General features: G+C 44.0%; 1 protein-coding gene across 1 annotated transcript in view; it reads right to left on the reverse strand.

The window, feature by feature from the left end:
* Positions 1–11,927: 11,927 nt before the first annotated feature.
* Positions 11,928–12,401, reverse strand: part of PTAFR (platelet activating factor receptor) — a 49,108-nt gene continuing 48,634 nt past the window's right edge. The window contains exon 3 of the transcript XR_004621961.1: positions 11,928–12,360. The gene's annotated coding sequence lies outside the window, so the exon portion shown is untranslated. The remainder of the gene's footprint in view (positions 12,361–12,401) is intronic.

Here is a 12,401-nt window from a genome sequence, read left to right on the forward strand (position 1 = left end):
GGCGCCTGGGTGGCACAGCGGTTAAGCGTCTGCCTTCGGCTCAGGGCGTGATCCCGGCGTTATGGGATCGAGCCCCACATCAGGCTCTTCCGCTATGAGCCTGCTTCTTCCTCTCCCACTCCCCCTGCTTGTGTTCCCTCTCTCGCTGGCTGTCTCTATCTCTGCCGAATAAAATAAATAAAATCTTTAAAAAAAATAAAAAGCACCTATTGAAGAAGAGGGAGGAGAAGGAGGAAGAGGAGGGGGAAAGTCCTTATCTCATAGAGTTGTATGAGAATTAAAAATATGTAAAGTGCTTGGAATTATATAAATGATTAAAAATCAGAAAAGAATGGATATATAGAAGCTATGCTATGAAGCTTTCACGAGTTTAGAAATACAGAAAAAAATTGTAATGGACCCTAAAATCCTGATCTTTATAAGGAAACTTGAAAAGGTAAGAAGCCATTAATCCAAGTGCTTTGGAGAATGCCAAGCACTGGGTTATCCATTCTCCTTTGTTTAGAAAGATAAGGGGGGTGGTGTCCGGGTATCACAGTTGGTTAAACATTGGACTCTTGGTTTGGGCTCAGGTCATGATCTCAGGGTTGTGGGATCGAGCCCAGCATTGGGCTCCTTATTGAGCCTGGAGCCTGCTTGGTATTCTGTCTCTCTCCCTCGCCCTCTGCCCCTCACCCCTTGCTTATACTCTCTCTAAAAAATAAAATAAAATAAAATAAAACAGAAAACAGTGGTTATTCACTTAAAGCTGTAAACTATGTTTGTTATAGAAGGTTAATTTTATTCCAGTTTAGTGATAAATTTTTTTAAAAGATTTTATTTATTTATTTGAGAGAGAGAGCGAGTGCAGGGAAGAGCAGAGGGGGAGGGAGAGGGAGGGTGAAAGAATCCCAAGGAGACTCCACGTTGAGTGAGGAGCTCATTTCCACAACCCTGCCACCATGACCCAAGCCAAAACCAAGAGTTGGATGTTCAACTAACTGAGCCCCCCAGGTGCCCCCTAGTTTAGTAATAAATTAAGCCACTGATTATGACCTTGCTGAGTTAGATCTAATTAATTTGAACAGTATAAAAGTCTGGGCAGGGGTGTCTGGGTGGCTCAGTCGGTTAAGCATCCAATTCTTCATTTTGACTGAGGTCATGGTCTCAAGGTCAAGAGATTGAGCCCTGCATTGGGTGCCTCACTCAGCAAGGAGTCTGCTTGAAATTCTCTCTCTCCCTCCCCCTCTGCCCCTTCCCCCGCTTGTGCACCTGCTCTCTCTCTCTCTTTCTAAAATAAATAAATAAAATCTTTTTTAAAAATGTCTGGGCAGATTCTCTTAAATTTAGTAACACATCCAAATACATTCCTTTATGTGAAAAAAGTTGTAAGAAAATAAATATAAGACTCTAATAGATTAAAATCGGTATATGTGCTGTCAAGGCAAACACACAGACAGATTAATTTTAAAAAGCAATGCAGGGGGCACCTGGGTGGTTCAGTCAATTAAGCGTCTGCCTTTGGCTCAGGTCATGATCCCAGGGTCCCGGGATTGAGTTCTGCATCGAGCTCCTTGCTCTTTGAGGAGTCCTATTCTCCCTCTGCCTGATGTTCCCCTGTTTGTGCTCTCTCTCTCTCTCTGACAAATAAATAAATAAATAAATAAATAAATAAATAAATAAATAAAATAAATAAACAATCTTAAAAAAAGAGAGAGCGAGGGGCGCCTGGGTGGCACAGCGGTTAAGCGTCTGCCTTCGGCTCAGGGCATGATCCTGACGTTATGGGATCGAGCCCCACATCAGGCTCTTCTGCTATGAGCCTGCTTCTTCCTCTCCCACTCCCCCTGCTTGTGTTCCCTCTCTCGCTGGCTGTCTCTATCTCTGTCGAATAAATAAATAAAATCTTTAAAAAATAAATAAATAAATAAATAAAATCTTTAATAAAAAAAAAAGAGCGAGAATAAAGAGGGACACCTGGGAATAAAGAAGGAGGAGGGGCAGGATCCCAACACAGGTGTGTGGCTCAGTTGGTTAAACATCCTGTTCTTGGTTTCAGCTCAGGTCATGACCTCAGGGTCTTGAGATTGAGCCCCACATTGGGCTCTGAGCTCAGTGGGGAGTCTGCTTGGGATTCGGTCTCTCCTGTTCCCTCTACCCGTTCCCCCTCCCCTCGATCTCTCTCTCTCTCAAATAATAAGTAAATCTTTAAAAATAAATAAATAAAGAGACCCAACAACCAAGTGCAATGAATGAACTTTGATCTTTAATTTGAAAAAAAATCTATAAAATGCATTCTTACATCAATTGAGGAAATTTGAACATGAACTTTCTGTAAGATATTACAGAATATTTATTAACTTTTTTAGGTGTGGTAATGGTGTTGCATTTACGTAGTAGAGTAGGGTTATCCTCAGCGGATACATGAAGTATTTAAAGGGTCAAGGGCCATAATGTTTGCCCTTGTCAAATAGTTCACCAAGTTTAAAAATGCAGAGCAAAATCAAAACAAATGTAGCAAAATGTTAGCATTGTGGAATTTAGATGGACATATCTTGTTTTATTCTTTCAGCAATTCTGCATATTTGAGAACTCTTGAAAAATTCTGAATCTTGGTATTTCAAGACAGAGAGAAAAATATTTGTAGAGGACGCCTGCTATCTGTGTTCACCCAGCCTACACACCCCTGTTCCAGTAACAGCACCTCCACCTGCCTTCCAAGCATTTCTCTCCCCCAGTGTCTGCTCACTTACTATGAATTTCAATCAAGGTGCCCTCTCCTTCCCTGAACAAGGGGGTGGGTACACAACACAACTCAGGTCCATCAGACAGTCTCTTGGAAGAATTTAACCTTGGGTAGATCGACACAAGGCACATCTGATAGTTCCTGGAGAAACTGCTCATCACTGCCTACTACCTAGATCCTGGAGCTACCCTGTATGCTTTTGCTGAGACTTGACTGTCAGTCTTTTCTTCAGAGAGCTATTCCATATCTTCCTAATAACATATTTTTGTTGTTGTTATTGTTGTCATTAAGACCAGAATTAGTCACTGATATTTTTAACCAATGAACCATAGCTGATCCAATGTTTTGTCTACAAGAGACGTGTGGGCACCTAGCGTGTTCAGTTGGTAGAGCATGTGACTCTTGATCTCAGGGTTGTGAGTTCGAGCCTCACTTTAGGGTGTAGAGATTACTTAAAATTAAATTTTTTTTAAAAAATCGAAAATGGTATAGAGAAAATTCCTAGCATGAAAAATCTCTTGCTTTTATATGACAGTTAAAATCTTCCAGGCAAGAGACAAATCACAACTGTGAAATGAGCTGTGAACCAGAAAATCAATAAAAAGCTTTCAGAGTATGAACAAAGGATAAAAGGAAAGAGGCATTAAATTTACTCCCTCATTGAACTACAGTCTCACCTACCAAAGTAGACCATGAGAGTGAAAATAAGTGGAAAGTAGAAAAAGCCACACCTGCTCCACTGAGGATGGGGTCTCATAGTAATATGGTTGCCATTTACCAAGAACTCCGGATCCCAGGCACTGGGTTAGTCCTGCGTATCCATCACCTCACTGAATTCTCCCAATGACCTAATTATCATTTATTACTCTGATTATCTCCACTTTATAGAAAACTGGGACTTAAGGTTGCTAAATCGCTAAGCCAAAGTCTCAGAAGGTGGAGGGGCAGGACTGCAGCACAGGTGTGTGGCTCCAGTGGTCTGGGGCTGTAGAACCTGGAGGGCCAGCGAGCTCCAGCTTCCCGGTCCAGCCTCAGAGCAGTATCCCTGAGGCCTAAGCCCCTACCCATCAAGCCAATATGGAGAGAAGTCCATGGATGTGACAAAGACTCTGCTTCTCTCCACTTACTCTGGTCCCAAGAGCTTCTTCCACAGCACTCAACTGCTGGCTGCCAAGAGTCTCCTGAGTCACCTCTGCCGCCCCAGAGAACCAGGCCTGGGGGAGCCCTAGCCACCCTGAAGCCACACCTTCTCGAGTTATGGCACTTGCTAACCCCCACTTTGCCATGTTAACTTCATTCACAGGAACTACATTTCTCCCACCCCTATTCTCCTGGAATAAAGCCCAATGGTTAAAAGCAATGGCTTTGGAGCCAGACACACCTACGTTCACGTCCTGCATCACTCCTGCCTCCCCCTGTGTAAGCTTCTTCATCTTCAGGCTCCCAACTTAAAGTAGGAATGCTAATCCTACCTTTTCAGTAGAGTTGTTGTGAGATTAAGATACACTAACTATAGGGGCGCCTGGGTGGCTCAGTTGTTAAGCATCTGCCTTCGGCTCAGGGCATGATCCCGGCGTTCTGGGATCGAGCCCCACATCAGGCTCCTCCGCTATGAGCCTGCTTCTTCCTCTCCCACTCCCCCTGCTTGTGTTCCCTCTCTCGCTGGCTCTCTCTCTCTCTCTCTCTCTGTCAAATAAATAAATAAATCTTAAAAAAAAAAAAGATGCACTAACTATAGAAGGCATTCTGGTCCTTTGTAAGCACTCAGTAAATAGTGCTTATTATTTTCATGGCTTTCATTGTTAGCCCCATGCCTCTCAATCCCAATTTTCTACACTGGGGCTTAGATCTCCTGCCTTCTCTTGTCATTTTCTTTTTTTCTCTTTAGAAGTGAATCCCAACCCTAGGACGGCTCTCAGCACCCTGGTGGGTCTTCTTCCTTTAGACATATTTTCCAGAAACAAGACTTAAGCCTACCTGAAGTTTTCATTTATGAAAGTTATTTCCAGGTGGAAGTTTGCTGCAATGCCCACCAATTTTCATCTAGAACTTCAATGTAGGTGATATGCCCCCTGAGAGAACCAGTAAAGGATGGGGCATCCCGAGGTGGGGCCAAGGAGTGGGCTCTCAAGTCAGCTGGGCCTGGACCTGCATGTTCATTGCCTCTCATCTCTGACCTTCAGTTTCTTTAGCTATAAAATGGGGAGTCTTGCTTTTAACCTGAAGCGATGTAGTGAGGATTCCATGAGATAATGGCGGGAAACCCCAGGTACCTGATGCAGAATAGGCATAGATGGTGCCAGTTTCCTTCCCTCTGGGAGACCATCACCATCTTGAAATATGGCCAGCAGCGTCCTAACAGAGAGGTCCCACCCCTAAGGAAATAGCAAGGCTCCCCCTCTCCTGTTGACCCTTCTACCTTCTTTCTAGTTACTCCCTCTTTTATTTCTCCAAACCTCTGTCATTCTGAAGTTGGGGTGGGGCGAAACAGGCCAGAGAGACTCTCCCTGCAGTTTAGTCAGCTCCACCCAAGTGCCCTGCTCAGATGCCATTTGGTAAGGAGCCAGATTTGCTACTTAGAAAAACACATCCGTTCTGGACACCACTACTGAAAAGGAAAACTCTGAGAACCGTCAAAAGCAGCAGTCAAGATGATTAAAGGGTTCAAGAATAGGGCCCTTGGGTTAAGGAAGTGAAGTCAGGATGGGAAGGCGAGGCTGCTAAGAAACAATTTTCAAAGAAACAGAGCCAAATAAAATACCAAAAAAATATGCTGGTGGAGTCTGTGCTGTAGGTGGAGGGCGGAGGGAGGGGCCGTGAAAAGGTCTTGGCAGATCCATTGAGACAGAGGCCAGAAGTCACCAGACCCCTTGAAGAAAAAGAATACAAAACTATCCATACAAAACTACCTGGGCCCTTCCCAGGCTTTGGAACGGTTATGAGCAGGTGAGGGGCCCCGAAACTTACGCTCTGGTGATTCCACAGTATATTCACCTCTAATCAAACAAACAGATGGTTACCTGAGGGGAGGTGGGTGGAAGGATGAATGAAATAGGTGAAGGGGATTAAGAGGACATGTATCCTGATGAGCACTGAGTAATGTATGGAATGGTTGAATCCCTGTATTGTACACCTGAAACTAACACAACTCTGTATGAACTATACTGGAACTAAAATTCTGAAATTCTAAAAATTTGCCTTTCATCAAGGCTGTGACAAGTGAGCTGGTAACAGTTTTGGGAAAAGGACACAAAGCTCCATTGTTCTGCGAACTTTGCCTGGAAAGTTTGCTCTCCCTTCTTCCCCAAACTAATGCCTTCTTAGCCTGCAAATTGCAATGCAAGCCTGCGCTCTTCTCAGACATCATACCAGAGGCAGCCCTTCCCAGTTCAGTGGATTGGCGCCCCGCACTCACGTGTATACCTCTCACACACTGTGCTTGTTTGTACCATTTCCCTTGTGCATGAGTTATCCGTTGCTGCATAATGCATTTCCCCAAATAGACTGGCTTAAAGCCACATGCATTCATTATCTCACAGTTTCTGTGGTTGAGGCAGTCAGGCATGGTATAGCTGAGTGCTTGCTCATCTTCAGGTTCAACTAGAGAAGATCTGTTTCCTAGCCCACGAGAAGGTCGGCAGGACTCACTTCCTCACAGGCGGCCAGACTGAGGCCTCAGTTCCTCAAGAGCTGCTGGCCAGAGGCCTCCCTCGGTTCCTTGCCATGGAAGCCTCTCCGTCAAGCAAGCATGGCAGCTGGCTTCATCAGAGTGAGCAAATGAGAAGGCCGAGAGTGCCAGCAAGGTAGACGTCACAGTCCTTCCTAACCTGCTCACAGAAGTGACACTCATCGCTTTTGTCACATTTCATTCACTAGAAGCAACTCACTGGGTCCAGCCCTATCGATAGGCAGGGAATTACACAAGCACGTGAATACCAGGAGGTGGGGTCGTTTGGAAACTTGTCAGAGCTGCCTACCACAACTGTCACTCTTTCCACTCCATCTTGTCATGCCTCTTGTCCCACCTGTCTCTGCCATTCCATCCTGAGCTCCTTGACTCACCATTTAGTGACCCTTGGTGCCTAGCCCAGCCTCTTGGGCTTCTTACGTGAACGGATAATGAATAAATGAATGGATAGTTACTCACAGTAGCCAAAACAAAACAAAACAAAAGGCAAGTGTACCATTTTACTTAAGAGAGTGTGCTATTTATTACCTTTTGACCCAGTCATTTTACTTCTAGGAAGTTAAAGAAATAATCAGGAGAAGAAAGGGATAAAGAAAGGGGGGTAATCAGAAGGGGGAATGAAGCAAGAGAGACTATGGACTCTGAGAAACAAACTGAGGGCTTCAGAGGGGAGGGGGGTAGGGGAATGGGATAGGCTGGTGATGGGTTGTGGGGAGGGCACGTATTGCATGGTGCCCTGGGTGTTATACGCAACTAATGAATCATCGAACTTTACATCAGAAACCAGGGATGTACTGTATGGTGACTAACATAATATAATAAAAAATATTTAAAAAAAAGAAATAATCAGGAATGTAATTAAAAGGATATATTCAGAAGTTTACAAGTTAGTTTCGAGGATGTTCTATGGAATTGTTTATAAGAGCAAACTTCCCCCTCAAAAACAAAACAAAAACCAACCCGTAAACTACCTGAACGTCCAAAGATAAAAAAACTGAGTGGATGCATTATACTGCAGTCACACAATGGATACTCTGCAGCCATCAGAATGAAAAGTGTTAAGCAATAGTACACGTCAGGGAAGGATGCTTACAATATCGCACGTTATTTTAATGTTGTACAATATTGCCCATTATTTATTGTACATCTGAAAAACAGGCTGTTGCAAAGCAGTGTATGTTTTTATACCTTTACAAAGTAAGTATGCACACAGAAAAACTCTGGAAGGATTAAATCAGTTTCTAATGACCATGAACTGATGAAGATAAACCAGTTTCAAACTGCTTCAACAAACAGGTGTTTTTGGTTTTTTCCATGTAACAGAAGGTCTGGAGGCAGGCAGCCTCTGGCCTTGGTTCTCTCTGGCTCGGTATCACGGCAGTTCTGGCCTTCCCCCTCACGCTTGCCCTGCCCCCGCAGTCATAAGATGGCAGCCCAGCTCCAGGCAGCACACCCACGTTCAAAGTAGGAAGAACAAGCGAGGGGAGGCTCCAGTCGTGGCTGACTCTTTACTGGGAAAGCAAGAGCTTTCCCAGAAGTGCCCCACTAGAATTTCCTAACACTCTCATTGGCTGGGGACACTAGAAAACAGCAATTTCATGACTAGCTTAGAAAATCGTGACTGACATGCTCGTTACACTACCACCAAAACAAGCTTGGAGGTAGGTCTGTTAGCAAAGAAGGAGAGAAAGGATATTGGGTAGGCAACTAGCCTGCTTCAGACAGGATGTGGTCCTCCCCACTTTGTCCCAGTCCCAGTTACCTCACTCCTAGTCACACCCAGATTGCTTTGTCTGGTTATCACCTGTTCTTCCCTGAAGGCATTGGAGCTTTCAACACAGGAATGTAAGACTCAGGGTTAGAAAATGTGACAAAAACTGCTAGTTATCTTCCATTATCCATGATTTCTTTCTTGTGGTAATAGTAACCCTCACCCCAAGATGTCGCCGGATGAGATCCAGCTAAGCTCTGGGAATCCCACTGGCAGAAACTTCCAGTTTCTCTAGGGCAAAATCATCTGGAGGGCTTGTTAAAACACAGATGGCTGGGGCGCCTGGTTGGCTCAGGTGGAAGAGCACTCAACTCTGGATCTCAGGGTCACAAGTCATAAGTCTGAGCCCCACATTGGGTACAGAGGTTACTTAAAAAAAATCAATAAACTCAGAACAAAATAAAAAACACAGGCCGCTAGGGCCTACTCTAGAATTTCTGATTCAGGAGGTGTGGTGCAGGGCCCGGGAATTTGTATTTCTAACAAGTTCCCATATGCTGATGCTGTTGGTCCAGGGACCACATACGAGAACCACTGCTTTAGAGTAAACACATCAAATGACTCACCTCTAACTGCCTTCCATCCCTGCCTGTCTCCATTCAAGCTTCCAAAGCCCTGAGAAGGTCTAGTTGACTTAGAGTTGAGTCATGCCTGTGGTCAAGAAGGTAGAGTCCTGTGATTGGCAGCCCTGCAAGCATCACGTGGGGTGGACAAAAGTTCCCCAAAGAAAAGAATGGTGGACACCACAAAAATAGATGTCCTCAAAGTGGTAACTGGCCAAGCTGAATGCAAAAGTCCATCTGGAGTGACATCTGCTGCAGCTACTTCTCTTCTTGAAGCAGAAAGTTCGAGAAGAGAGAATTAAATGATGATGATGACAGTAATAATAATAATAATAGGGAGAAGGTGGACTCCTGTGGACCATTATTTCTATTCAAACTTTATTCTATTTTCCTTCCAAGAGAGGAGATTCCTAAAATATAAAAAAAAAAATAAAATAAAATAAAAAGTAAGGTAAGGTAAAGTAAAGGAAAAGGAAAGGAAAGGAAAGGAAAGGAAAGGAAAGGAAAGGAAAGGAAAGGAAAGGAAAGAAAAAGAGGAGACTCCTGCTTCTGAGAGACCAGTGATCAATTCCACCCCTTGGCGACTTCCAGGGTCCCTGAGGAGGCTCTAGACTTTGCAGTGAGGCCCATTTTGACCAATTAGGCCACCAACCAAGACGACACGTCATCACACATACTGTCCCTTTTCTTAGGGGATTGACAGTAAAGATAGTTTCTAAAAAGCCTAAGCATCTCATTTTTGCCTCATACTTTATAGGCTTACAGTGAATTTTCTCCTTCAGGAAAGCTTTGTAGAGGAGAAAAAAAAATGCATTAACCTAAGTAACCAAGCCTAGAGTTGTATGAGTCTGGATTGTCATCTGTCAAATTTCCTTAAAATGAGGCCCACCTGAGCTTATAAACCAAGACGATGATTTAACACAGCAGCCCAGACTGTGTTAAAACATCACGGTAATATTTACACAGAACTCAATGGGATACGCCATAGTAATAGGATAAAGGACAAAAATATGATTGTCTCAAATCAGGCTTATTCTGTTTTATTGCTCTTTGCTTTATTGCACTTCACAGATCAATTGAAGGTTTGTGGCAACGCCATGTCAAGCAAGTCTGTCGACACCGTTTTTCTAACAGCATTTGCTCATTCATGTCTCTGTCACATTCTGGTACTTCTCTCGATATTCAAGCTTGGTCCTTATTATTATATTTGTTATATAAATATATTATGACTCACTGAAAGCGCAGATGATGGTTAGCATCTTTTAACAATAAAGTATTTTTTAATTGAGGTCTGTATGTTTTTTTAGACATAACGCTATCACACATGTAATAAGCTACAATATAGCGTGAACATAACTGTTACACGCACTGGGAAACCCCAAAACTCATTTGACTCACTTTATTGCGATATTTGCTTTATTGCAATGGTCTGGAACCAAAGGCACAATATCTCCGAGGTATGCCTGCAGTTGCATAGAAAACATTTGATGGAATCCAACCCCCTTTCATGATAAAAAACCCTCAACAAAGTAAGAGTAGAAGGGAACTCTCTCAGGTTGATATAGGGATGTCTACAGAAAACCCACAGCTGACATCGTACTTCATAGTCAAAGACTAAATGTTTGCCCTTAAGATCAGTTGTAAGGTGGCTGCTAGGAGTTGGGGGAGGAAGAAATAGGAAGCGACTACTAATGGGTACAGACTTTCTTTGGGGGATGATGAAAATGTTCCGAAATTAGACAGCAGCAATGGTTGCACAACCTTGTGAGTGAATATCTTAAAAACCACCGAGTCGTGCTCTTTAAAATGGTAAGTTTTGTGATATGTGAGTTATATCTCAAATAAAATTGTTATTAAATACATATATTTACACATGGGCAACTAGGTACAGTGTAGCTAGAAGGGGAAAGAAAATTCCCATGGTCTCTGGAACTTTGTTTGAGACAGGAGAATCATGTCTTATACTATTCTCTTGAGCTTTCCCAAAACAGGTGGGAAAGGGACCCTAGCCTAAGAATTGAATTTTATTAGCAGAAAAAAACCTGTAATTTTCAAGTGTAGTTGGTCCTTTGTTTTGAAGGGCACGTGACCAAGTGTTCAGTGGGTCAGTTTTAGCCTGACCTTTAGCCTGGGGTCTGGTACAGAGAAGAAAATCCTTTGTGTTAGGGAGTATGAGAAGTTTCAGAGTAGACTTCAGGAAGCCGGAATGGAGCTAGGGAGAGGCTGGAGGAGATGGGAGTGAGCTGAGTCCCAAGGAGGGATACAGCCAGAAAGAAATTCCTCTTGGCAATAATGGCCCATCTAATTTCAGGACAGTGATGTCTTCCGGATCATTTTAAGTTGGTGCCCATACTATGCTGAACTTGCCCTGTTTCCCACAAACCCCAGCAGAATCTGCTAAGTGCTAGTGATACTTGGATGAATGGAGGAATCAGGAATGTGTCCAGAAGTGTCTGAGAGGGCCTGTGAGAAAAAACAGTACCAGAGGAGCAAGAGTAACTGTGAAAAACACTGTTCTTTGGGCTTGCCAAGAGGTTGTCCCCCTACATCCATGCTATTTCTTGCCAACAGCCCAGAAATTAGGGGGAGAAAGCTGGAGATCAACTTAAGGATGGCTTTGGGGGTGCCTGGGTGGCTCAGTGGGTGGAGCATGTCACTTTTTTTTTTTTAAGATTTTATTTATTTGAGAGACAGAGAGAGAAAGAGGGAGTGCACAAGCAGGGGCAGGGACGGAGGGAGTGGGACAAGCAGACTCCCTGATGAGTGGGGAGCCCAACGTAGGGCTTGATCCCAGGACCCTGAGATCGTGTCCTGAACCTAAGGCAGACACTTAACTGACTGAGTCTCTCAGGCACCCCAGGAGCATGTCAGTCTTGATCTCGAGTCATGAGTTCAAGCCCCATGTTGGGAGTAGAGTTTACTTTAAAAAAAGGGGGGATGGGGGCCTCTGGGGGGCTCAGTCAGTTGAGAGTCCGACTCTTGATTTCAGCCGAGGTTGTGATCTTAGGGTCCTGGGATCAAGCCCCAAGTAGGGCTCCATGCTCAGCCACAAGTCTGCTTGAGATGCTCTCCCTCCCTCTCCCTCTGTGCCTCCCCCCACTCTTTCTCTCTCTCAAAAAAATAATCTTAGAAGGGGGGGGCTTTGGCTACATGTCATAAAAATAAATCAAACTCCAAAAATAATTAACCAATAAGGAAATTTTATTTTTCCACATAACGAGAAGGCCTAAATTAGATGGGCCCTGGGGTTGGTTAATTCAGCAGCTTCATGAAGTGGTCAAGGGCCCAATGGTCTTTGCCTCTGGCTTCTCTACTAGTCACAGCTTGTTGGCTTGTCTTCAGGCCACCAGAGACCCAATTACTCTGTTTGCATATTAAAGTGAGCCAATGTGTTCGTGACCAGAATTCTTTTGGGTGCAAATGTCAGAAATCCAGTCTAGACCAATTTAAGGAAAATAGGAAGCCCATGGGACTTGAGGCACGTCTGGATCCAGGAGGGCATCAAACTCTCTTTTCATTCCATCTTTCAGGTTTATTTGATTCCGTTTGGCTTTGCTCTCAGGCAGCAAGATGGCTGCTGGCATACCAAGTCTTCAATGCCATGTATCTCATGCTTTGCGGGATTATGGGAAGGGCAGGGAGGGAGAGGTGGGG

The sequence above is a fragment of the Ailuropoda melanoleuca genome, chromosome 2 (assembly GCF_002007445.2).
Source record: "Ailuropoda melanoleuca isolate Jingjing chromosome 2, ASM200744v2, whole genome shotgun sequence".
Taxonomy (NCBI): domain Eukaryota; kingdom Metazoa; phylum Chordata; class Mammalia; order Carnivora; family Ursidae; genus Ailuropoda; species Ailuropoda melanoleuca.